Here is a 25,470-nt window from a genome sequence, read left to right on the forward strand (position 1 = left end):
ATGTTGGATTGCCTGTACCCGCCTTAACATGTCCTGTATTAGTTAGTATGTTCCCGTGTCAGCTCAGAATGCTTTCAGCTGCAAGTAACAGAAAAACTTGATTTACGGTGTCTTAAAAAAATGGAGGATTATTTCTCCCACATAACAAGAAATCTAGAAATGTGTATGTGGCTGTGGCTTTAGTTCAGCAGCTCAGTGATGTCAAGGACAGTATCTGTGGTGTTCCTGACCTTTCCCTAACGGTCACAGGGCAGGTGCAGCTGAAGCAGGCATCAGGCTTGTGTTCAGGGAGTCAGGCAGGGCTGAGAGAACAGAAAGGGGTGAGACACATTTCTGATCCTGGGGGCTGTTAGCCTGACTTAAAAAAAAATGGTACTTTTTTCCTCTTACTGCAGAAGTAATATATGTTCATTATAGAAAATGTATTTCACCCATAATCTCACCACCCACAGCTAATCACTGCTCTCATTTTGATGTTTGTCCTTCTAGTTTAGTTATAAATGCACAAAAGGGTGGGATTATCCATTTATGCAGTGCCTCATAACTGGCCTTTTAAATCATTATCCATCTCAATGCCCCAGCACCTGGTAGATGTTTTAAAATTTTTACTGAAAAATTAATGAATGATTTAAAAAATGCACTCTGAATATTTTCTGTATCTCTGAGTATTCTTTACAGTATGTTTTTTATAGCATAATTTTTTCTTTTTTTGAAGATTTGCCCTGAGCTAAGATCTGTTGCCAATCTTCCTCTTTTTTTTTTCCTCCCCAAAGCCCCAGTACCTAGTTGTCTATCCTAGTTGTAGGTCATTCTAGTTCTTCTATGTCGGATGCCACGACAGCATGGCTTGATGAGTGGTGTGTAGGTGTGTATCCGGGATCTGAACTGGTGAACCCTGGCCTGCTGAAGTGGAGTACGCGAACTTAACCACTTGGCCACGGGGCCAGCCCCTATAGTATAATTTTTTATTTATTTCATTTTTTTGAGGAAGATTAGCCCTGAGCTAACATCTGCTGCCAATCCTTGTCTTTTTGCTGAGGAAGACTAGCCCTGAGCTAACATCCATGCCAATCTTCCTCTACTTTTGGACACCTGCCACAGCATGGCTTGAAAAGCGGTATATAGGTCTGTGCCCCAGATCTGAACAGGCGAACCCCAGGCTGCCAAAGCGAAATGTGTGAACTTAGCTGCTGCGCCACTGTGCCGGCCCCAATATAGTATAATTTTTAACAGCTGCATATCGCTCAATTGTTTGAATCTTTCATAATTTCTTCAGCTGGTTCCCTATTATTTTAATGTAGATTTTTTCAAAATTTTAAGTATGACAAATAATTCTGCAGTGAACACCTGCGTGTGTGTATACAAGTCTCTTGTTATTTCCTTACATAAATTCCTTTTAGAAGTGGAATCACTGGGTCTGAGGAAATGACAGTTTTAAGGTCCTTGATGTATATCATCAAATTACCCTCTTAAGATGTACCATTTTACACTATTACTAGCAATGTGAGTTATTATAACCTCATTTTGGTTTTTTGGTTTTAATAGACTTAATTTTTTGGAGTAGGTAATATATTCGTCTGATTCAAATATCAAAACAGTACGAAAAGGTATAAAGTGAAGTTTTGCTCCTGCTCCTGTCCTCATACTCCCATTTCTGCCCCCATTTTCCTTAGTGTAGTCACTTACATTAGTTTCTTTTGCATCTTTTCAGCATTTTTAATGCACACAGGCAAATATGTATATAAATTATTTTCCTTCCTTTCTTACACAAAAGTAACGCACGATATACACTGTTCTGGACCTTTCTTTATTTGGTTTGACTCCTGTATAATGTTCCATTATGTGACTGTTCCGTAGTTTTATTTATCTATTCTCCTGTCTAGCTTTATTTGAAACCTGTGTCTTTTCAGCCAAACTGGGCCCAAGTGAACCATGATATTCTGGCCCTGCAGCTGCACCACAATAGGAGTAGGCAGCTATATCTTAATTTCCTAGACCTACTGCCTGGCCTGCCGCACATTTTGCCTTTGCCTTCCAGAGTGTCGGCAGTGTCTGAAATATTCTGAATCCAAGAAGGGAGACAATTGCAGAGGTAGGTTTATCCTCTTTGAAGACCCACTGGCTTGTCCTCCTCTAGCTTTGATTGTGAGATATTTTCATGTTCTAGTTTGGGTAAAGAGTAACCCCTCCATTCTTATCCAAGGGATGGTGGCTCATGTAGGGAATTTTGTCCTGTGTACTTTTTAAGGAATTTAATGTCACAGAGTGCCAGGCCTATTGTATGCTCCCTCAAAAGGCTCTAGCGAAGAATCCTGTCTTGCCTCTTCCAGCTTCTGCTGGCTCCAGGGATTCTTTGGCTCGTGGCTGCATAGCTATTTAGTTCACCTAGTCGTCTCTGTATCTTTTCCTCTTCTATTTGTCTCAAAACTCCATCTGCCTTTCTCTTACAAGGACGCTAGTCTTTGTAGTTAGGGCCCATCCCAATAATCCAGGGTGACTTCATCTCAAGATTCTTAACTTAATTCTATCTGTAGAGACCCTTTTTATGAATAAGGTCACATTTGCAGGCCCCAGGGATTTGATGCAAACGTATCTTTTGAGGGACTGCCGTTCAACCCACTACAGGCTTAGACTCTAGTGCTGTGATTCCAGAATCTGTACTCTGCTCTGCTATATCATAGCCTGTGAAGCACCACAGAGAAAGTCCATTTTCTCTTCCATTTGTTAATAAAAGACTGGACTTTCTCACTCAGTGTTGTGTCTTCGTTGCCTTGCATACAGTGCCTTGCACAGAGGAAGTGCTCAATGGAACGGAATGGCTTTATCAATGAATGATCCATCAAATATATGAAAGCAGTGTTTGTGTCTCTCATTAATTTTCTTCGGGCTGAATCTCCCCGGGTACTTCAGTTGTTCCTTATGTGAAGTTCAGAAGCCCTCAGCATTCTGGTTGCCCCCTTGTAGGTGCTTTCTGATTTGGCCAATCTTCCTCTGAAAATATACCTTCTAGATTGAACTCTTGATAAGATCTAAGTAACTGGGTAGAATGGGACTATTAATTCTCATGGTTTGTACAATATATTTTTTTTAAGTAGTCCTAGGTTGGGCTCTTTTTAGAGTAGCTACTAAAGTCATTGCTGGTAATTGTTAAAGAGATTATAAAAAGAAAACTTGCCCCATACTTGTAGCCCTACTCAGTCGTTGAGTTTTTAGGGCCAAATTCAGCCCTGAGACATGCTAATGCAATTTTTACTGATTTTGGGTTCTGGGGATGGATTTTGAGTTTGGAAAGAAAACAATCCAGACATCACACTTTAGGGTTTAGTAGAAAGGGCAAGCATACTTATGAATAAATCCGTTTTCCCCTCTCTGTTCCAGTTTGTTGAGCCCATGGAACAAAATTGTGTGCTGTAAGAGAACTGAGTGATAATCCAAAACAATTTTCTGCAAGAACAAATCAGGATTTTCATGACCAAATATTAGAGAAGAGAATGTTTATCTTCTTAATGTCCACCTGTTGTGGCATGTAGTTGGTAGAATTTTTTTTCTTTTTTAAAATCACATTTACCAACTGCTTGTGTTAATTTTCATGTAGTTGTACCCTGAACGAATTTACCCTCTTGGTGTTGTATGTGCTGCAAGTTTCACTGCTGTCAAAACATATTTTTAAAAATAACCCATGGGTTTTAACCAATACAGTCAAGATAAATTAGATTTTTTTTGAAGTAAAATCTACCTTAATATTTAGATCAGCAAGAAGATGTGGTTATGATTAACTTTTGCTCTTATGTGGCAAGATAGAACTGAAGCATACTAATGCTTTTAAAAATGTTTCTTTAATTAGTTAACTTTCTAAACTAGGGGTTAAAATAAGGAAAATATAGTAACTCCCAGTAGTGGAGTCCATGGCTCCATTTACTCCATTATACCTTCTCCTACATCTTGAGGCTTTTGTGGCCTTGAACGGGATCATTTTGAAGAGAAAGGCCCTCTGCTTAGAACTCTTCCCCTCACCTCTTACCTGGCTACTTATTCTACTTGAGGCCTTAGCTTAAATGTCTCTTCCACCGGGAAACTTATTCTGACCCATAAGACTTGGCTAGTTCTCATCTCATAAGCCCCTTTCATGCCTTGTGCTTCATTTACAGCCTTCCGTACTTACATCAGTCTCCATCAGGTTCATGTTTGTCCTTTACCCCAGGCTGTAAATGCTACAAGGCAGAGCTGTTTTCAACACTCTGCCTAGTTCAGTGTCTGGCTTATGGTAGATGCTTAGTAAACCTTTATTGACTGATTGGCCGGAGGCTGAAAAAGCCATTTAAGGAATTATGGGAACAATAATTTTAATAATATTTGCATTTGTGTGTGTGCGTGCACTAATAGCAGAGAGGACCTCTTTTCTTTTCCTTCTGTGCATCAAATTACTGAAGGAGAAAGAACAGTTGACATTCTGTTTTAAAGTGACCGTGTATTTGACCCACTGCTTCTCTAGTAATGTCATCACGGTTGTACCTCATTGCTGTGGGTTCTTGGAGGCTGACAGGCGGAACAAGTTGCTTCAGCTCACAGTCCTCATCTGTCATACAGAACAGCTTGCAGATTCTTGTTATGTGAATGAAATATGGAAAGAGGGATATTTTCCTTCTTGGGCTATCAGAGTAATTGAAAGTAACCATATCAGGGCACAGGGGGAAAATGCAGGAAAATAGACTGCTTTTGTGAAGGGCAACTCATCAGCTCTCAGAACTGCAGGTGTCGAGCTCGAGCCTCGTCTCCAAGTGCAAAGGCTCAGGAAGCGTTTCCTGTTATCAAAAGGCCCGACATTCAACCAGAACATTCTTTCAGTAAGGAAAATGCCTTGGTTCGTGTTGCCACCCCTCAGCTGCCTGATGAGATGCCACCTCCACTATCTTTGGAGGCACGTCCCACGGGACCCTGGGCACAAGCTGTGTGTGTCCTTTAGGCAGGGAAGAAAACTGTATTAATATTCCAAATCAATACACTGTAGTAGAAAATTGGAAATGTGCTATGAAACATCATTAACCAGAGAAATTCTACTGTTCCTGAGTTTTGGATCAGAAGAAATAAATAATACTTGACTGCTCTTATAGTTTATATTTTACAAGCTTGGCCCTGGTGAAATGGAATATCAGCTAATACTGTATCAATGGCGCTTTGCCTTCTAAATGGTCGCTTCTGTAGATATAAATTGAGCTTTATAGAATAGTTATAGTTTACAGGAAGCTTTTTACTTAACAGTGGTCAAAAGTACAAACGTAGTGATAGAAAGCAAGGTACAATTCAGCAGTCATTCAAGTCATGACTTTGTGATATTTTGAGATAGCCTTAAAATCACTTAGTCGAATAAAACTCTGAAGTACTGTAACTGCCAGGTTGCTTATCTAATTTATGAAACAGAGGCAAGGGAATCAACAATAACCCTCCATTTAACATGATTAGATTAGCTATTACTGAAACCGCAGAAAGTATATAACCCTTTACTTTGTGTTCACTTGAATTTGGTTATTAAGCTTTGATGGAACTTTCATTTAACCAAATGCCTTTGTTTACAACAATAAGCATGTTAAGTCTTTTGTGTTCTGAATTTGATATGACCATTTTGGTACATGCCCTCTGCAAAGATATGTTAAAGTTACAGATTCTGTTCATTTGAGTTCTGTCAAATGTTTTCAGTTGAATCCAGGTCGGGTCTTGTTTTTTCTCCGGTCTTTAAGAAATGCATCTTTTCTCTATAAGCCCTCTACTTTTTCAAGAATATAACCAGGCATTAACAAACATGAAACTACTTATAGCAGCTCTGTAAAAACTGATTTTTCAAAACTAAATAAGCATCTGGTGGGCTGAAAATGTTTTATACCTGATATTTAAAAGATATTTTGACTATTGTCAAAGGAATCAATTCCTTCATGCCGTCTCCCTTGCGGATGCTGTCATATGCCAGTGTGTTGTGTGGAGCATGGGCTCTGGAGGGAGGCAGGCTTGGATTTGCTCCTCAGTGCTGCCCCTCACCTGTCTGTGACCTTGGACTGCTCCTCTTAGGAAGGTCAGGTATCTCTAACTGCCCTTTCCTCAGTGAGTAATAGAGTTCATACTAGTACTTATCTCATAGAGTTATACATGAGGGGATGCATGGAAAGCCCTCAAACATGATTGTTATTATAATGTGTGTGTGTGTGTGTGTGTGTGTCCGTCCACAGTTTATTCATGCATGTTATCGACTCGACTGAAACCCTGTTGTATCTAAATTAGATTATAATAGTAGAAATGCTGTTGTCCTTTGGGGACTTTATGTTCTAGTTTCATGGCCATATTTAGAAGTAATATGGAGCATAGTTACCATTTCGAGTCTATTCAGAGCCACAGCTTGAAGACAAATCATTGTGAAGGTGATTATTTCAGTTGCTGAGGTTGGAACTCATGAACCAAATCCGTATTCCAAATAAGTCTTTTAAAGTGGAGCTTTATTTCAGTTTTTATGAATTGATGTAATAGGATAAAGAGTGTTTTCAACATGTGAACTAGAAATATATGGCCCTTCTGATAAGAAGAGCTCCTTCTGGCATTTTGTTGTTAGTCTTTCACTCCTTTATCTGCTTTCCACATCTGTTAAGCTTCTCTCTAACTACCTGGCTCTCTTTGCAGTTTTCATCTTCATCTCCATCCTTTGCGTACACATTTTTGGGCTAGTGGAGGTGGGTTTGGAGAAATCCACACTATCTCACCCAGTGTCCTTTAGACCAGTAACCCATAGAGGAGCAATAGGAGGTCAGGCTGGAAGATCTGGTCTCTGACACTGATGTCTAGCAAATTTGCATGGTTCTTATGGGGATGGAACTTTTCTCCTCATCTGTACCATCTTCTCTTGGCTTGAATAATGAGTCACTGGAAAATGAAAACTTCTTTTGCTGTGAAAGCTTCAGCAAGAAAAAAATGTTAGACCCGTGTTGTTAGTATAGTGCAAAATAGGACAGCATTTGAAGACAATCTCTGCTTCAGCATCATATTGACAGTGCCCCTCGCTTGAGTCAGGGATTGGGGACTTACTGAGATACACCATCTGGCAAAATACGGAAGGCCAGTCTTATGCCAACTGAAAAAGCTGCATCAGTTCCAGCTCTTGTGTATTTTGCACATTATTGGATGCCTTGCAAAACGTTTATCACTTTTTAATTAGGAAGGACTAAGGGATTTTAGTGCCCCCAAAGAAAATTTAAGCAGCCTAAAGATAGAAAAATTATCCAGTGGATCATAAATGGCAATAGGTGTTTAACTTCGAGCTTGCACCGGAAACAAGGACAGTTTCATACTAGGATCTTTGTTGGGGGACATGTGTCCTTGGTGTGTCTGGGTGGAACTGGGGATCTGGTCTTTCTGTTATTCTGACAGTTCCCCAGCTTGTTTTCCCTGCAGCATCACCAGGCATTGAAAGCACATGCCAAGAGATCAACTCTGTTCTGCTTCTTGGCCTATCATGTAAACTGTGGCCTGTCATGTTCATTAAAATAAAAATTTGTCGAATGGAATTTGCCGGACTGGCAGAATAGTTTAAATGTCAGATGTTGTTAGGCCTGGATGTAAATATTATGTTTCTATTGTTAATTAATTGTAGCGCCTCAGTACCAGTGATCCAAAATCCAATTTAGTCTGCAATAGTCCTGTGGATAAGGGCCAGAGATAATGAATGCAGAGGGAAAAAATGTACTCAGAGTTTCCATTGTATCTGTGAATGTCCTCTTAGAAAAATAGCAAATTTTGGTGTGTCATTGTAGTTCAAGAGGTACAAAACAGGACAGAATTAAGACTCATTGTCTTTTGAAACCTCTCAAATGTTACTTACTGTCGAATCTGTTCCACTGCTAGCGCCGAGTCTGTCCCAGTCTCAGAATTCCCAAAAGCTGCTGCTCTGTCCCCTTTCTGGGACCCCCCTCCCCCATTGTTCCAACCCCAAGTCCATTGTTATGTTCACAGCTCCTTTCAGAGTTGTAGAGCTGAAGTATCTAGTCCTGTAATCCTCCTCATTTCTCTTTGCAGTGTTCATTTTCCTCTCTTTATTTGCCATCAATCCTTCCTTTCTTTTTCTTTTTGTTCTTTGTTTTGGTCCCCAGGCTCAATAGCCTGTCTGTCAAGTCTGCCACTGTTTGTTAAGATCATTTTGCTTCCAAATTGAGATGGTGGCTGAATATCACTCAAAATAACGCTGTTAGAACTGTCTGCATTAGAAAGGGGAGTAGAAATCTTGCCGCTGGGGCCCAGACCTCAAAACTGACTGTTATTGCAAAGCCATGAGCCAGCAGGCGTTTGTGACCGCCATTCTCAACCAATATTTTGTTGATGTTTTTTGCTGTGAGCATGGCCTCTTACCTGGCCACCTCCCTGGGTTCCAAAGGCAAGTGGGTATGCCAGGCAGAGGAGGACTAATTAAGACTTTGGAAGGCAGGACTAATGTGGTCCAGTGGTGAGGGACTCTCATTTAATTCCTGGCATCCTGGTCCATGCCAACCTCATTCTGCCCCTGTGATTATGCCAACTGAGAAGCGGGAAAGAGAAGATGAACTTTGGTCTGCTCTGAGTTTCCCTGTCCAGCAGTGTCTGTCAGATTAAAAATGAGAGGGAAGGAGGCCAGAGAATCTTCCAGATGGAGAGTTCAGAGGAGGGCACAACCAGACTCCCTCTCTGCAGTGACGTAGTTGGGCCATCCAAGCATTGGGCCAGGAGCCAGGAGGAGCACAGGCTGCTGCGTGACCCTGCAGTGGAGTGGGGGCCTGGCAGAACAGTCACCCTTGACTCAGGTTGGGAGCAGATTTAAACCAGGCACACGCAGTCTGCGTGGTAGGGGCAGAGCATTTACCCTGAGGGCTGGGACAGTCTGGTTGGACGTTCATTCAGCTCTTCATCCTGGACTCCTCTTAAGGGTACGTTCCCCAAGTCACGTGGGCAACTGCAGAAACCAAATGGGGAATTGGTGTTCTCCAACCTGTCTGTTTCTTCCTTTAGAATGCATTAGCCGTGTAAGAAAGGTGACCTTATATAGGCTGGAGCCAGCAATAACAGCAGTGGCCCTACCTCCTTGGACGGACTTGCATGTGGACAGCAGTTCTAGGCAGCAGGGGTTTAGTGAGGACACACTGCACTGATAATCACTTGCCACACCTCTTGGTAGCACAGTTTTGTAACTGGTTTCAATATTCATTGAAAAGTATCCAGTGTGGATGCTCCAAGAACAGGGTTTTGCTCAAACGAGGACTGTTTTTTAGACTAAGCCTATCTGAGGTCTATGGAATGATGGAATGATGATGAATGAGATTAAACACTGAATATCTAATCTGACCTTCCTTAAAAATGGATTATTTTAATATCGCATCCATACAACCTCAGTTTCTCTCAGAGATGACCCGCTTTTTCTCAAATTTGGGTTATTAGAGTTTGGGGATGGTTTGTGCTATTGGGAGCGGAGCTGTTTGAATTGAAATGTCATCCCATTCTGAGAAAACACACTGGGGCCACATTAGGGCATCCCTGTGCAAATGTCACATTGTCAAAGTGTCTCCTTTGGGATTAGACTCACCATGGTATGTTCACGTCCTGTCTGGGTGGTCAGACAAAGCAACTGACTCCTCATAGCCGGGGTGCCAACCCAGCCAGGGTCATGCTCCCTGAGATTTTATGGAATTTGATTTGTCTCTAACTCTCTGAATTTTAAGATGCTAATTACTGGCTGATTGGTATTCTGCTCCTCAGATGTCACGTAATGATTTTCCAGAGCTCGTGCTTCTTGGCAAATTTACGTTTCCAATGCCTGGCAAATATTGGACAGCATTGAACAGGTGTGGTGACGGTGTGTGGTGTTGTGTCTTGTGTGTGTGTGTGTATGTGTGTCTTAGCCACAGAAATATAGGCTCCCATAGAAAGAGATCTTTTCGTCTTATGAAAGCCTAGAGTACAAATTGAGAAAAGGAAAAAAAAGCAAGAACAAAAGTAAAAAAACTAACCCTAGCTTAAGAATTCTCAACCACTCTTTAGTTTTAATAGTAATGCAAACTTATTCCTTTATTAAGCAAATTTTATTGAGTGTATGTTCTGTGCCAGACAGTGTCCTAGAGAATATAGATTCAATATTGAACAAGACAGATGTGGTCTGTATCTTTGTCAAACTTATGGTTTACTGGAAAGACTTTCACATCCATTTTGACAATATCAATTAGTTATCTAGGTGAATAACAAAACTAAAAAATATTTTGATCACCCCCTCAACTCTAAAAATATTGAAGTTTCACAGATTCTGAAAATAATCTCTAAGAAATACAAACATATAAATTGAAATAAAACTTCTAGGAATATACCTGAGAAGTGTCAAGTTTTTGGGGTCTTTGCTGCCGTTTCTTGTGAGGGTTTAAGTCAGTATGCAGATTCTCAAATAATTCCACGCATTTAAAATATTCATTTGTCATCAGGTAGTTTAACCAGTGCTATATTTTCCAACTGCCTGGTTTTCACCGATATGTAGAAAAAAGGTTTAAGAATCTTCTCTTAGTTGAAAATTGGCTATCATTTGAAAGAATGTTGCAATAATTTGTCTGCAGTAACAGTTCGCTGAACCCAGCACAAGAATGAAAACGAGGGCTGAATTTATTCAGTGTCTTCATTCTGGTGTCTTGTCTTCATTCCTGAGTGAACAGACTTCTTTCCTAGGTATGTAGATAATTGTTAAAGACTTAAAGGTCAATAACCAATCCCTTAATGTGGCAGTCTGGTCAGGTGAGGGCTGCAGAAGGCAACATATGAGGCAATCGCTCAGTTCTGGGTAATGTGGCCTTAAGTAAGGTGTGGTTGCGTGGTTCCCAGAGGTAGGTTTCAATTGGGAGAAGATGAATTGTAATCAAAGGAGGTTTCTATATTCGAGGAAGGTTTCTATATTTAAATTCAGACTGATTTTTAAGGGAACTGAGGGCTGGATAATGGAGTGAAGGGTTTGGGCTTGGTAAAGATTTTCTGGGAGGCTATCCTTTATGTCTTTCGAGAGAGGCTGAAGCCCAAACCTATTTGGATTCATTTAAATGTAATTTATGTCTTGGAGGGGGTCGTATGAAGGTTGCACAGCCCGTCTGCTTTAGAACAAAATGGAGATGAGTTAGGCATGAGAAGGTGGGAAGTGGTATAACAAATTGCAGCTGCACTTGAATTGTAGAAGTTTAGGTCCTTAGATTTTCCGGTCAAAGCAAACATGGGAAAGAGAGGGCTAATTGGAGTGATTATTTCTGACTTTTGTCCGGAGATAGGTACCCAAAGCACCCTGGAACAAGAGTTTTCTGATCCTGACATGCTCCCACTTTGGACATCTAGCTCACACACATGCACAAATGTTCAGGAAATGTTTCTGTACTGGAGATGTATACAAAAGCTGAAGAATCCGCTTGTACTTGTTTATTCAACAAGTATTTCCTGAATGACTATTTGGTGCTGGTAATAGAATCTGGGGCTCACAGTGCTCAGGCAGGGTGGGGTTGGTTTGAACAATAAAAGCCATAAATTTGAAAGAGTTTAGACACTAATACTTAAGGTGATAAAACATACACAGAGGAGAAAGTGGTAATTTAAAACAATAGCATGAGTGCCTGTCACAAGACGTTGTATGATTAAGGTGAGACCAAAGCTCTGTTTGAATACCAGTCCCACCATCTGTCCCTTTTGACTTTCTGGGACCCCTCAGGACTGATTACTCTTTCTCACTCTTTTGCATTCAGGCTCTCAACTGGATCTTCTCATCATCTTGACACCTGCTCAGGTGTTTTTCTGTTTAAGAACTATGCAAAACCCCCTCTTTCAGTCCTTTGTCCTCCTCCAGTTGCTACTGTCTTTCCTCCCCTTCACACCCAAATGTGTCTGGGATTGTCCATACTCACTGTCTTCATTTTAATGATTTCCACTTATCTCTTAACCAACTCCAAACAGAATTCTGTCTCCGTCAGTTCACAAAACAGTTCTCTTTGAGTTCCTCAATGACATCATAGAGGGCATTTTCAGTACTTATATCACTTGTCCTTTCTGTGACACTTAAAGTTTTTATTTTACTTCCCTGACAGCTCTTCTTTCTCCTACATGATGCCTCTTTCTCAACACACCGGTTAAATGTTGAGCTTCCTCAAGGATCAGTCCTAGGCCCTCTTCTCTTCCTACACCTCCCTGGACAGTCACATCGTACTCACAACTGCAGTTACTTCCTTCTTAGAGATAACTCACCACTCCAAGACCTCCTCTCTGAGCTACAGACACATATATCCAACTCCTTACCTGGACATTTTCTTTTAGATGTTGCCAAGGCACCTCAAATGCAAGATATCCACAACCAAACTAGTGATCCTTGCCTCCAGATGTGGATCCTAATGCAGTGAGATTTATTCAATGGCCTGTCCAGCCCTACCTCAGAAAGGGAAATTGTTGTAAAGATTGTTAGTTTCAAACATATTTTTAAAATCTCATTTCATAGTCAGTATCTAACTTTAATGAGTTGTGATCAGAGAATTGTTTGGTTGATATCTGTTCTATATATTTTTTGAGACTACCTTTGAGGCCTAATATATGGTCAATTTTTGCTTCTGATCCATGTGTACTTGTGAAGAATGCTGTGGCATTGTTTTCCAAAGGTGGTTGCACCAACACATTTATCCAGTTCCATGTGCTCTTCTTTCAGTGTGATTGACACTCTTCCCACTGAGAGATGGAGAGGTTGTCCTCTCGCCTTGAATCTGGGTGAGGGTTTGTGACTGCCCTGACCAGTGGAGTGCTGTGTGAGTGGTATTAATATGGCTTCCAAGCCTAGGTCAGAAGGAATATAGCTTCTGCCTGGCTCTCTCTTTGGGAACTCTTGGCTTTGAAGCCCAGCCACCCTACTGTGAGGAGACTTGAGCCACATGGAGAGGGCACATGTAGGTATTCTAGCTGCTAGCTCCAGCTAAGGTCTCAGCTAACCCTCAGCAACAACTGGCAGACGTGTGAGGAAATGAGCCATCAGATGATTCCAGCCCCCGATCTCCAAGTCTTCCTGCTGAGGCCTCAGGCATTGCAGCATACAGAAAAGCCGGCTTACTGTACCCTGTTAGAATTCCTGATCTGTAGAAACCATGAGAGATAATAAATTGTTATTTTTAAGTCATTAATTCTTGGATAATTTGTTATGTAGCAATAGATAACCAATACAAATAGCTTACTTCTGTTTTGCCTAATGCTATTTCCACCAGCTTTCTTTTTGGTTCCTGTTTTTTCATGGATAGTTTTCTATACTTTTCGTTTCAAACTCTCTTTATGTTTTAGATGTGTTTCTTATAAACATCACATAGCAAGGTTTAAAAAAAAATCCATTTACTCTGATCCCTGACATATTTGAACTTATTTTAAATATTTTCTTTCGTGTTTTTATTCACTGTGCTTTCCTTTGCCTCTGTTTCATTCCAGTCTTCCGTAGAGAATTGATTGAATTTTCTTTTCTCCATATTGTTCCCTCCATTGGTTTGGACATTTTTCTTCTTTTGGTGATTACTCTTATATGTTTTAAAATTGTGAAACACAGCATACATACAAAATAATTTTTGAAAGTATATCTCTACAGTTTAAAGAAAATAATGAACCAAACATCCAGATACCTCTCCCCAGGCCAAGAAATAGAGTGTTACATGTTCCAGAATGCCCCCAAAGCTTCTCCCCTGTTACAGCTCCTCTCTTGCCTTCAAGATAAATGTAGATTGAATTCTGTGTAAATCATTCCCTTGCTTTTCTCTATAGTTTTTTGCCACTTACATTCCAAAACAAGATAGTATTTCTTTTTGCCTTTTTGAATGTTGTATATAGGAAATAATATTATATATAGTCTTCTGTGGCTTGCCTCTTTTGTTTTACCTCATATTTTTGAGAGGTATCCATGTCAATGTGTGTAACAGTTTCATCGATTTTTCAAAGCTATATAATATTCCATTGTAAGAATCTATAATAATGTATTTATTCATTGTACTGTTGATAGATATTTGGGTTGTTTTCAGTATTGCTATTCTGGCAGTTCTGCTCTAAACATTCTTACATACATCTCTGTGAGCATATATGCAAAGGTCTCTTTGGTTATATACATAAAGAAATGCTGGTTATCCTTAACAAGTTAATCAGTAGCTTTAATGCATTCCTTTAACAACTTAGTATCTTTCTTCCTCCTAAAGAATTCATTCCCCCTCCTTTATTCCATATGCTTGTGGTCAACCACCCATTTCACCTTATTTGCAAACCCTAACAATTGGTCATTATTGTTACTGTGGGTTGTTTATAACCAGGGTTTAGTAATTATTATTCAATACTCATTATGTATTATTAAATTTGCTAGATTTACCATCATCATGCTTGCTAATTTCTTTTTTCACCATTGCTTTTTGTTCCTCATTCCTTCCTTCTACAATCAATTTCTTCTTATTCAAGTATACGTTTTAGTATTTCTTTCAGCAAAAGTGAACTATTGTGAGCAGTAAACATTCTGGTTTGTTTTTTTCCCTGAAAAATGTCCTTATTTTTCTGTCATTCTTGACTGATAGGTTTAGCATGAGTATAGAATTTTTGTTGACTTTTTTTCCCCTCAGCACTTTGAACATGTTATTCCATTACTGTCTTGCTTTGATTTTTGCTGATGACAGCTTGTTTTGCAAGGAGTCTGTTTTTTTCTCTCTGGTTGACTTTAAGACTTTCTTTCTGTCTCTGGTGTTCCTTGATTTCTTTCTGATGCATCTATGTGTGGATTTGCTTTTATTTATCTTCTTGAGGTCTTGGTGTGCTTTTTCAAGAAGATTCATGTCTTTCATTATAGAAAATTTATGTTCATTATCTTTTCATATTGGTCTTCTTTTCTTCTGAGCTTGGCTATTTGGAGATATATGTGTATATATATATTTTAAATTATCACTATATTTTATTTAGCATTTTTGTGTGTTCCAAGTGGAAAGGGATATAGCTCAATCTTTATGTTGTCAGACCATAAATCTCTCAGATTTTACAAAACTCAATATTATCCTATTTTATCTAGTCTTCCTCAAATTATGCTTCCCCCACCCCCACTGCAATTCACATAACACGAGGGAAGGGGAAATTTTTGATGCTACCCCATGGATGGGCCTACATTAATATTTCAAGGTTTACATCACAGCCCGGAGGTCTGACCTTGCTCTTTGGTGGCCAGGCATCAGTGGTAATGAATTCTTTGGTGGGATAGGGGGATGTGAAGGGAAATAGCCCAGTAAGGGCTAAAGCAATTACTTAGGATATGGAAGGAAAAAAAGGAACCATGGGAAAACCATGGAGTAGTGGGCTCCCAACTACTGTACCTTTAGGAGATCTTAGGACCTAGCCAAGAATGAGAAAGAGTCATATTCCAATTATTTTTGACTATGGAGTCACCATGTGAGTAATGCTGGACTGCTATAGAGTCAGCCCCTGGAAACCTTAAGTTATTACTATTCCTTAACAACTATAATTTACCAGATCGCCTATCATATTGACTTGTGCATGTCAGTGCATAGTATGTTTTGGTCATAGGGAGCTTAATTTAACGTGTCAATATTTGATTGAAGGAGTGAGGCTTCCTCTGTTCTGTGACTTTCTCTGTGACTGAGAGAAGGCTGCACTCTACTTAGAGAAAGGCAGGCTGTGCCTGTAAGCTTGCATATGTATACTCATGGGGGCAAGTGGTGAAGTCTGGATTGGGAGGACCATGCACCTCATATAAATGGAATAGGCTCCCTGAAGTAAAGCTTTTTCATGGAAGTGGAAATAGAGTGTGCAAGAAAGATGACATTAGAAGAAATAAGAAAATAAAATGCTCGGTCAGATCGAGTATGCTACATAATGCTTAATTTGATTTTCATCTCCATACTTTTAAGCAGTTCCAATTCTGTTGAGGAGTTCCCACCCCAAAAGATTTGACTGTAGATCTGGCCAGGTTTGCATGATTCAGTTCAAGGTAGATGTGTATGCCGTTTTCAATTTATGGCTATGTCTTTTATTGGCCTCTGGTGCGGAAGATACGAGGCACAAGTTTTATCAATGGTTTAATGGTTTGGCTAGCCCCACATACTATAGTATATGGAAATGCTACTTAGAGACATTGAGAGAAAATGTTTGGTGTTTTACTCGCAGATAACTCAGGGCTTTCGTTTTTATCTCTTTGTAGTTTTGAAGCTCAGCAAAGAAGGGAAATCCATTGAGAACAATCTGTAAAGGTAAGTGTATTTATTACGTGGCCTTGACAAACATTGCCTTTACAACATTGATTTTTCTTTTATTCAGAGATTTAAACACTTGGATTAAAGATATAGCTGACAGGACAACTTCCTTAACCACCTGCTTGTCCTCCCTCATAGGCAAAACTGCTGAGCAATAGTTAGCAGAAAGCAAGAGGAAATAAAATGATGTGCTGAGGGTAGCCAAATGCAATTGTACGCTTGCTGACTTTTGCTTTCTTCTCAGCAGTTAAGACATTCCAATGGAGCTAAGTTTACTAAGATTAATGCTAGATGGAAAAAGAATGCACTCATACCACTTCTGGTCAATAGTTAAATAAAACCAGCTGGTCAAATAAAGCATTTAAAATAAAATGCAGAGTGGCATTTCAATTGGGCTGCATGAAATTTATCATGAAAGTCAGTTGTGCAGTTGTGTGGAGAAGCTAGTTTTGTAGAAAGGAGAAAGGCAGCTAGTTTGGTATAGCTAATTTCATTCCACCTAGTCACTGTGGACCCTAAGTGAGTTACAGGAAATGAACTTCCAAGTTCAAAGCAATGGGAAAAGTACCTACTCTGCCTCCTGTGGAACATTACAATTGAGTTGGTTTTTACATGAAAAAATGTAATTGTTTCCTCTTTGCTAGGTATATTTATAAGCATACCACTGTACAGCATTGTTCTTTGATTCATTGTTTAATTTCTGTTCTGCATGAAGTATTTTAATTTAAAGAATTCATTCTGGGGAATTATAGGGCTGCAGTTTCATCAAGAGTCTTTGGTGGCCAGGGTGAAATATGCCATAATTTTACATTTGTTTTCATCATCAATTATGTTTTTGACAATTTTAGGTTTTTTTCTGTCGTTTTTATTACAGCAATCATGACCGTGACCACTTTAGTTAAAGTTGAAAAGCCATTTTGATTTACCTTATATTTTAAGTTTTTCCTAACTTTGTGACAAATCTACTTCTGGGGCTGAATTTTTAATGTTTATTTTGAGGGTGAAAAAGAATTTTCTAGGGAAATTGGAGAAAACCCCTTTTGAATAATCAAAACGTGAGTCATAAAAATACCATTGTGACGATTTATTTTGGGATGACTAAATTCTGGTGTGTGAAAGCAGGTTTGGCTTGGAATTTTGCTGTAATGATTGGCCTCTAATGAAGAGAAAACTGTCTTAAGCAGTAGATAATTCTTATTTTCAGCCATATAACTTACATGTCTGTGGACCATTGAACCACATCTTGAAATAAAGCAGTACTTGATAGCTTTTAGAAATAAATTCTCATAAGTGATTGGAGGAAGTGTGATGTAGCAGTCTCCGGAAGCTTACCATCTTTAGGTAGAGCTTTGCTGCTCACATTCCTCTTGGAGAGTGTTTTCACACTGGTACAGTCCATTCCCTCCACTCTCAAGGAAAATCTTCTGTTGAATTGGTATTCTGGAGTCAGACATGGATTTAGTACTGGTTTGGCTTTTATTAGCTGTTGGGCCGTGGACAAGTTATTCACCCCTCTGTGTCTCAGTTTCCTAAAATGTGATATGGGAATGATAATATTATTTTCCTCATAAAGTTGTTGTGGAGGTTAAATGAATTATTATGCATCGAGGGCTTTGAACAGGGTCCTGGCCCGTGGTAAGTACGCAGTAGAGTCAGCAGCTGCTGCTCTTGTTAATATTATGATCATTATCATCATCAACATTAGCATCCTTATGAATTAATTCATTAGATATTTTGAGAAGTCTGTCCTTTTTGGAAGCTTCAGGATAATGTTTCCAAAATGAGCATGTTTTTACTAAAGAAGGGCAAATTCTGCTTTGTCTTTAGAAATCAAATGAAAAGATAACTTTCAGGTAATATGAGAAATGAGGCTTCTGGAAGTAAAAAGTTGTTAGGTTGAAGTTTTGTAGGCATCGGGGAAAACTCTTTCTTTGGCTGTGTGTAGTCCATTACTAATTAGTACAGTTTTAAGAAATTAGTAATTTACTGATAGCTGGTTAGATTCTTAAGGAATTTTTGAAGAAAGCCTTGGTGACTAGAGAGGAACTTCTCCACTTTCCCCTTTTTTTTCCTGTATCTTTTTTCCTGTATCTTTCTTATATTTGTTTTCCCTTCATAACAGCACTTTTATTTCCTTTTGAGGTACTTAGACTAGTGGAACTGTGACCAGGGGCCCTACTCAGGGACCTACACTCAGCCAAGGGATGGGTACATGACCACAAGCTTGGTTAAGTGGATGCTCTTTCTTTGCAATTTGAATCTTGAGCTAAGAGATTCTCCTTTCTCCCAGTGGGCATTCTGCTTTGCCAATACCTGCTATGAGACCACTGTAGCGCCTCCCATTTCCTAACCTCCATGCCTGTCTTGGCCACTGATGGTCTCCAAACCTTGTTTTCCAGTCTGCCATGGATTCACTGAGCCTCCAATTTCCTTCCAATAATCTGTCTTAAATTAGCCAATTGGTTTCTGTTGCTTGCAACCACGGAACCCTAAGTGACAGAGAAGTTTGCACATTAGGGAGGTAGATTTGGAATAAATGGGGTATGTTTGGAGGTTTTCAATTAAAATAGCATTCGTTACTTTCTTCCATCATCTATAAGTAGTGAACGTTTTGCAGTAGATTACAAAAGGTGCAGAGTTCTCAATTAGTATTTCAAAATGGGCTATTTTGCTGGCCTCCTCACCATTCTGTTTTTGGTAAAAAGAGGTCACTCTTGGCTGCTTCTCTAAGCTCTCAAAGGATGTGTGTGTATGTGGGAGTGTGGTGGAAATTAGAAGAAAAGCAGGGATTTCACCTCTCCAATTTCTGGGGCCTGGTCTCTTTGTGGCATGGGGATTGTGAGGGGACTGTGATTTCCTTCTGCTTACCCTGGCATCTCCAAACAAAACTCTTTAAATATTTTTCTACTTTCCCTTGAATTTTTATTTCTCTTTTGAATGCTTCTCTTGCCCTACTGAACACCTTCTTTTCAATGATGTGTAAAATGTGATTGAAAACTCAATTACTTTGGTCTCTGGCATTGCTTGTGGTTTTCTGAGAGTGGAATGGGCAGTTTGCTCTCTTTCTCCTTGTGTCTTGTTTGTTGACTACTTCTGTGTTCTGTGCAGTGCCTAGAACAAAGCTGCTTAATGATTTTTTCACAGGGACATCGATTTTGCACTCCTACTGTGAATAACTGGCATGACAGTGTGGTATGGTGGAAAGAGCCATAGCTGAAGTGTTGGGAAACATGCCTCCTGGTTTGGGATCTGCCACTTGCTAGGTTTCTGATTTGGCACAAGATACCTAACTTTTCCTATGATCTCAGCTTCCTCACCTGTAAAATCAGGATAACCCTTGCCCTATCTACTGCACAGGGCTGTTTGAGGATGATATAAAGATAATGTACATGAAAGTGCTTAGCAAATTGCAAAGTGCTGCATAACATCAATGTATTATTATTATTATGCCATATATATTTATTAAAAAGATTGGAAAATCAAGAGCTGTTTTATGAGGCTGAGTAGGAAAGGGAGATAAATTAGAAAACAAAAATAAAAACAAAACTCTGCATAGTGCTTGTGCTGGATATTTTCTATTTGTGCCTCCAGCTCCTTGCTTCTCTTGACAGGCTCTGTGCTCCAGCAGGCTAACCTCTATTGTCAGCATTCCCTGGGCTCCCTTGCTCTCTGGCTTTCCATTGGATTAGCCACATGGAAGGCACTGGAAAAAAATCTGAGAATGCGAGGTTGGAATATTATTCTCTACCTTCCTAACAGCACATTGGGTTGGCAGTGGCTGTATACCTCTAAGGAAGGCCACGCTTCCTGGAGGGGGCCTCTTTTCTGCAGCAACAGCTCTTTCCGTTCCCTGGTAACTGCTCCTTCCCTTTGCCCTTTTAAGTCTGGAGTTTTATTTTTGCCAGCTCCGGGGTACTGGACTCTCCCTTCTTGGTTCCCCTTAACCTTGCTCACACGCTTCATTAAATTCACCTCAATTACCCCAGATGAAGGTGCTCTTTCCTGCTGCGACCTTGATTGCGCAAAGGAACTTCTGTCATTATATTTCTTTCTGCCGGCCTCAATTCAACAGATGTCTTTTAAGGACTTACAGCATGCCAGGAGCATAGGAAGTGTTTACTGTACGCTTTCAAGAACTAGACATTTTGATGGTACAGTTGGAGAGATTATATCAATCAGTTTTTTAAAAAGCATGTTTTGGTAAATTGAGAAACTTTTGTGTTCACCCCTGTAAACAGAGAAGTCCAATATTATACATATTATGAATTATTTTTTAAAATTCTTTTTTATTTTTATCAGAGCAACATATCTACATTTTTAAAATAAAACAGCACTAAAAAGGAAGTGTTGAAAAAACTGCAACACTGACCCCATCCTCTTACCTTTCTCTCTCTTTTCCAACCTCCTCCCCAGAATTGGCAACTTTCAACTCTGATACTTCTGGTGTTTACTCTCTATTTCTAAATAATGTGCTGATACACTTTTTCCCTGATATATCAATTTTAGCAATAGCTCTTTGATGCTCCCCACTCCTACCACTTCTGGTCCCCACAGCCTCCTAACATAGTTATATCACAATTTTTGTTTAAATCAATATGTAATATTTACATTATCATGTTGGTCTGGTTGGTAATGTTTTCTTTAACATATAACTTTTTGTCTTTCTTGGAATTGATATATGCTTTTAAAATTTTGTTTACTTTCCTAGTCATCTACCTTATGAGATAGGCAGTAATAATATTTTCATTTTATAGGTATGGAAATTGAGGCTTAAGGCTGAGTATTTTGCCCAGAGTCACACAGCTAATATGTGTTAGAATTGGGGTTAGGCTCCAGCTAGTCTGTCTGCAAAGCCTGGATTCTTAATCGAGATGTTGTTTACAAACACTGTCTCTTGAGTTGTTATCCTAATGGCTACATTAAAAAAAAAAATTCCTGAGTTCTACCTTCAGAGATTCAGAATCTGAGATGGGGACCAAGAGTCTGTTTTAAAAAGCTCCGCAGGTGATTCTGATGCGGGGTCGGTGAGCCGAGGAGTCAAAAGAAAGATTTCTTAGACGTTTAAGATCTGGCAGTAGTGCTCTTTTATTTAGAGAATAGTGTGGAATAGCATGGGGACAGGACCCATGGGCAGTCAGAGCTTCTGCTGCCACCACTTCTGCTGCCCCCGCTGGCATAGAGACAGGACCCATGGGCAGGCAGAGCTGGTGCGTGGGGACAGGACCCACGGGCGGTCAGAGCTCCTGCTGCTGCCCTGAGTTGAGGGTTAGGGCTAATTTTATAAGGCATGGGTATGTGACTTATTTTTACTGGAGAAAAGAAAAGATGATGTAAAAAGTCATTAAATGATTTCAGTGCAGATGGGGTCTGGTTATTGTGCGGTCATATAACTTTAGATACGAATCTGGCCATATAGATCGGCATGCAGGTGAGGATGCCCTGGGCTTCTCTCCCTGGGGCAGTCCTAATTCATACCATAAAAAAAGTCCACTGGGTCGTATAGTTTGGCATGTAGGCCAGGTCACCTTGGGCTTCTCTAGCTGGGGCAGCCTTAATCCACATCAATTCCATTGATTGTCAGGGTTTGAGAACTTCTGTTCTATATCCTATCATTATAGTCATCTGTCACTTAATGATGGGGACGTATTCTAAGAAGTGCATTGTTAGGTGATTTCATCATTGTATGAACATCGTAGAGTGTACTTACAAAAACCCAGATGGTATAGGCTACTACACACCTACGCTATGGCACTTATCTTATGGGACCACTGTCTATATGCTGTCCGTCGTTGACTGAAACGTCATTATGCTGCTAATGACTGTACCATAATTACCATGTTAAAAAAGAAACAACAGGCCCAAAATGGAGTCCCGTGTGCTAAGCCCACATCATCAAACTGAGACTTAATACTTAACCTAGTTGTGGTTTCAGCCTCCCCCAGGAATGTCATCCTAACCAGTCAATCTGAAGTTACCTCGTTAACACTAGTGAGGTAATCTGCTGAATAGACCCCTGCCTTCCCCTAGAGGAAGGTGAACTCAACTGAAACAATTCACTCTGCTAATAACTTCCCTTGTCTCACCTCCTTTCTGCCTGTAAAAGCCTTCCATTTTGTACAGCTCTTTGGGGCACTTCTCTGTCTGCTAGATGGGATGCTGCCCAATTCAGGAATTGTTGAATAAAGCCAATGAGATCTTTTATTTACTCAGTTAAATGTTGTTTTTTAACAACCATCATCACTATCATGATCATCACCATTATCACCACCACCACCATCATCACCATCCCGTCCGTCAGCAAAACAAATGACAGTCTTGTGCAGTGCTCTTAGTAGCTGAGTAGAAATCCTGGTGTTTGTTAAAGCAGCTGCCTTTTGACCTCCTGGGTGAGATCGCACTGGTAGGTGATTTAGGTAATGATTTATCCTGCCATTTTTAAGTTTGGCAAGTGCTTTGGGAGGAACTGTGCTCCATAGAAGTGGACAAGGTTACTTTTTTTCAGTTCACAGGTTGTTACTTTTTATCTGGTATAAAAACAATGCGAACGTTGTCCCTGTACTTAACCCTGACCTTAAAGGTACTCATTTTTTTTCTGAGAGTCCCCCAAAATGACGTCTAGGAAGATACAAAGCCCAAGTAAAAGAGAAACCTTGATGTCTTTGTTCTGCTAGATTTCCATCCTGCCCACCTACTCCCACCCTCCCTGCTAGGACATTTCTTATTTATCAGGCAGGAGAGAAGCAGTAAGATTTGGCCTGGGGTTTTCTCATCCCTAGGTGTGAAATTCTTTCAGAACTATAATAATAATACTTTGCATTTCCATAGTCTTTTTATTTGAAGATCTGAAAGTGTTCCGTTGGTGTTAATAGAGCTTCCCAGCGCTCTCTGAAGTAGGTAAGTATTATTAGAGAAGACTTCCTCCCAGAACATTTTCACTTCATAGCCCATGTGTGTCTTGAAAATGCTTTTGTATTATTTGAGAGTCCCAACTGTTAAAGTGCCATGTATATTGGGCACTTATTTTCTTTATATTCAATCTTCGTTAATTCCCAGCACTTTCACAGAAATGTAGTCATTTCTCGTGAATGGGTGTGGCATGATTTAGAGAGAATTAAAATAAAAGCATTGTTATTGCCTTCTATTTTAATGTTTTGAAAATATTCAATAACGTTTATCAGCTGTGGAGCTATCTGTCTTACAGTTAGTTTTCCTTTTTTAAGGTAGCAGGACTTGGTGCGAATATATTGAGTAACTAGTGGGAACTTGGCCTGCTAGTGTAGTGTCCTTTGGGGAACTCATGACATGTCAAGCCAATTAAAAATACAAACCAAGTTTGCATGCTGATTTTAAAGGTTTCATTTTGAAAAGTTGTTTTGAATGTTGCATGCATGAATTTTGATTACGCATGCATACTTGGTCCCTTTTCTTTTCTCTAAATGTTGAAAGTTCTATCTCAAGAATGTTTGGGGTTTCTGTTCACTTAGTGTCATTGATGCAGAAGTAATGCAGGTCTGCCACAACACAGAACATTCAGGAAAAGGTCCTCTAATCCTTAGTTTACCCTGGTCACCCTGAGAGGCTACTTGTCAAAGCAGTGTTGGGTGGTCCTGCTGTGTCTGTGCAAAGGACACTGGGATCTTTCACTGTGGTTTCAAGGCCCCAGTATTCGTTTTCCCAGCAGTCCCTCACCATCCCCATCAAAAGTCCTATCACCTCCCTAGAGTTCTGTCAGGAAGCAGGGTGCCAGCCTCCACTACTTTAAGGAACCAGAAAACCTCCAGCTTCTACCAAATATCAGGAAACTTAAACCTAAACACCTAAACAAGATCAAAGGAAACAGAAGTTTAAAACAAAATGAAACAGCCCAAACTTGTCTTTATCCCTGTCCTTTCTGCTGGTATCTAGCACATGTCTTTCCATGAATTTAGGCTTTTGAAAGAAAAATCCTTAGAAGGGACCAGACTTTGGGGGGTTAGGGATTGCCTTCTAGTACTTTCTTCTTTTGGATATGCCCCTGAGTCATAGGGAACACAAACTCTGTCAAAGTTCTTGAGATATGAAAGGGAAAAATGTACACAAGAGGGATAACAAAAAGTACAAATTGATATCTTTAAATTATGTTGCCCCCAATTTGCCACTGAGACAAGGTGGTGCATCAGCATTCATGGGGTGCTTTATGCCTCTCATGATGGAGAGAGTGTCAGATGATCACATGGTTAATTCTTTTCCTGGCATCTCAATTGTCTTCCTTTTTGGGAAAAATTCACTTAAGACCCATCATCTGAAGATTTGGAGGAATGTGGGCAGAATTATGAATCTCTGCACCATTTTCTCCTGAGTCTTTTGCTCGAAGGGGGTCACATAAATTTTCTGCTAATTATGTGAAGATAGATTTATCAGTGAAGATGCTTTTGGCTGCAGATAATCAAAAAGTCAACTCAAAATGGCTCAAATGATATGGGAATTAATAAAAGAAGCTTCCCACCCTCTCCTTGTCTACCTGCTGAGCCCCATGGATGTAATGATTGATAGAAAGGCATTACAGAACCCTGGCTTTCAATGTCTGGAATCCAACCTCAATCTACTTTTCCCTGGTGCCAAGCAACTGGGGACCCACCGGGGTGCCTTTGATGGTTGTCACTGTGCAGCAGGAAGAGGATTTTGAGCACTAAGCTGTTGACAGATTGCTAAGCCTTGTCAGTTATTTTGTGAATTTTTCTACCAACTTACATTTGAACACACGAAAAAACCCCATTAGAATAAGGAAAATGAATTATCTCAAGAACTAAGACAGCCTGAGGCAGGCAGCTCCAGGTTTTGTTAATTCAGTGGCTCAAAAATGTCGTTAAAGTCTCCATTTCTTGCTCCTTTTCCTCTGCCATCTTCAGTGTATTGACTTGGTCCTCAGACTGGCTGTCTTAATGATTCTAAGATGGCTGCTTCTTTTGGGGGAGCCATCTACACATATGGCAGCATCCATTGGCATAACAGACTGTCTATTCTTGTGTGCCCCCATTTTTTTTTTTTGGTGAGGAGGATTGTCCCTGAGCTAACATCTGTGCCAGTCTTCCTCTATTTTGTATGTGGGATGCTGCCACAGCATGGCTTGATGAATTGTGTGGAGGTCCGCACCTGGTATCCAAACCTGTGAAGCCCAGGCTGCCGAAGTAGAGTGTGTGAACTTAATCACTATGCCACTGGG

The 25,470-nt window shown here is 40.0% G+C and overlaps 1 protein-coding gene across 2 annotated transcripts in view; it reads left to right on the forward strand.

The window, feature by feature from the left end:
• Nucleotides 1–25,470, forward strand: part of FHIT (fragile histidine triad diadenosine triphosphatase) — a 1,361,197-nt gene that overhangs the window by 16,766 nt on the left and 1,318,961 nt on the right. Inside the window, exons 1-2 of one of the 2 annotated variants that reach the window (XM_070576975.1) lie at nt 10,551–10,710; nt 16,217–16,265. The gene's annotated coding sequence lies outside the window, so the exon portion shown is untranslated. Of the gene's footprint in view, nt 1–10,550; nt 10,711–16,216; nt 16,266–25,470 lie in introns of those variants that run through there. The other variant, XM_070576974.1, reaches the window with a different exon arrangement.

This window comes from Equus przewalskii, chromosome 15 (genome assembly GCF_037783145.1).
Source record: "Equus przewalskii isolate Varuska chromosome 15, EquPr2, whole genome shotgun sequence".
NCBI classification, from domain to species: Eukaryota; Metazoa; Chordata; class Mammalia; order Perissodactyla; family Equidae; genus Equus; species Equus przewalskii.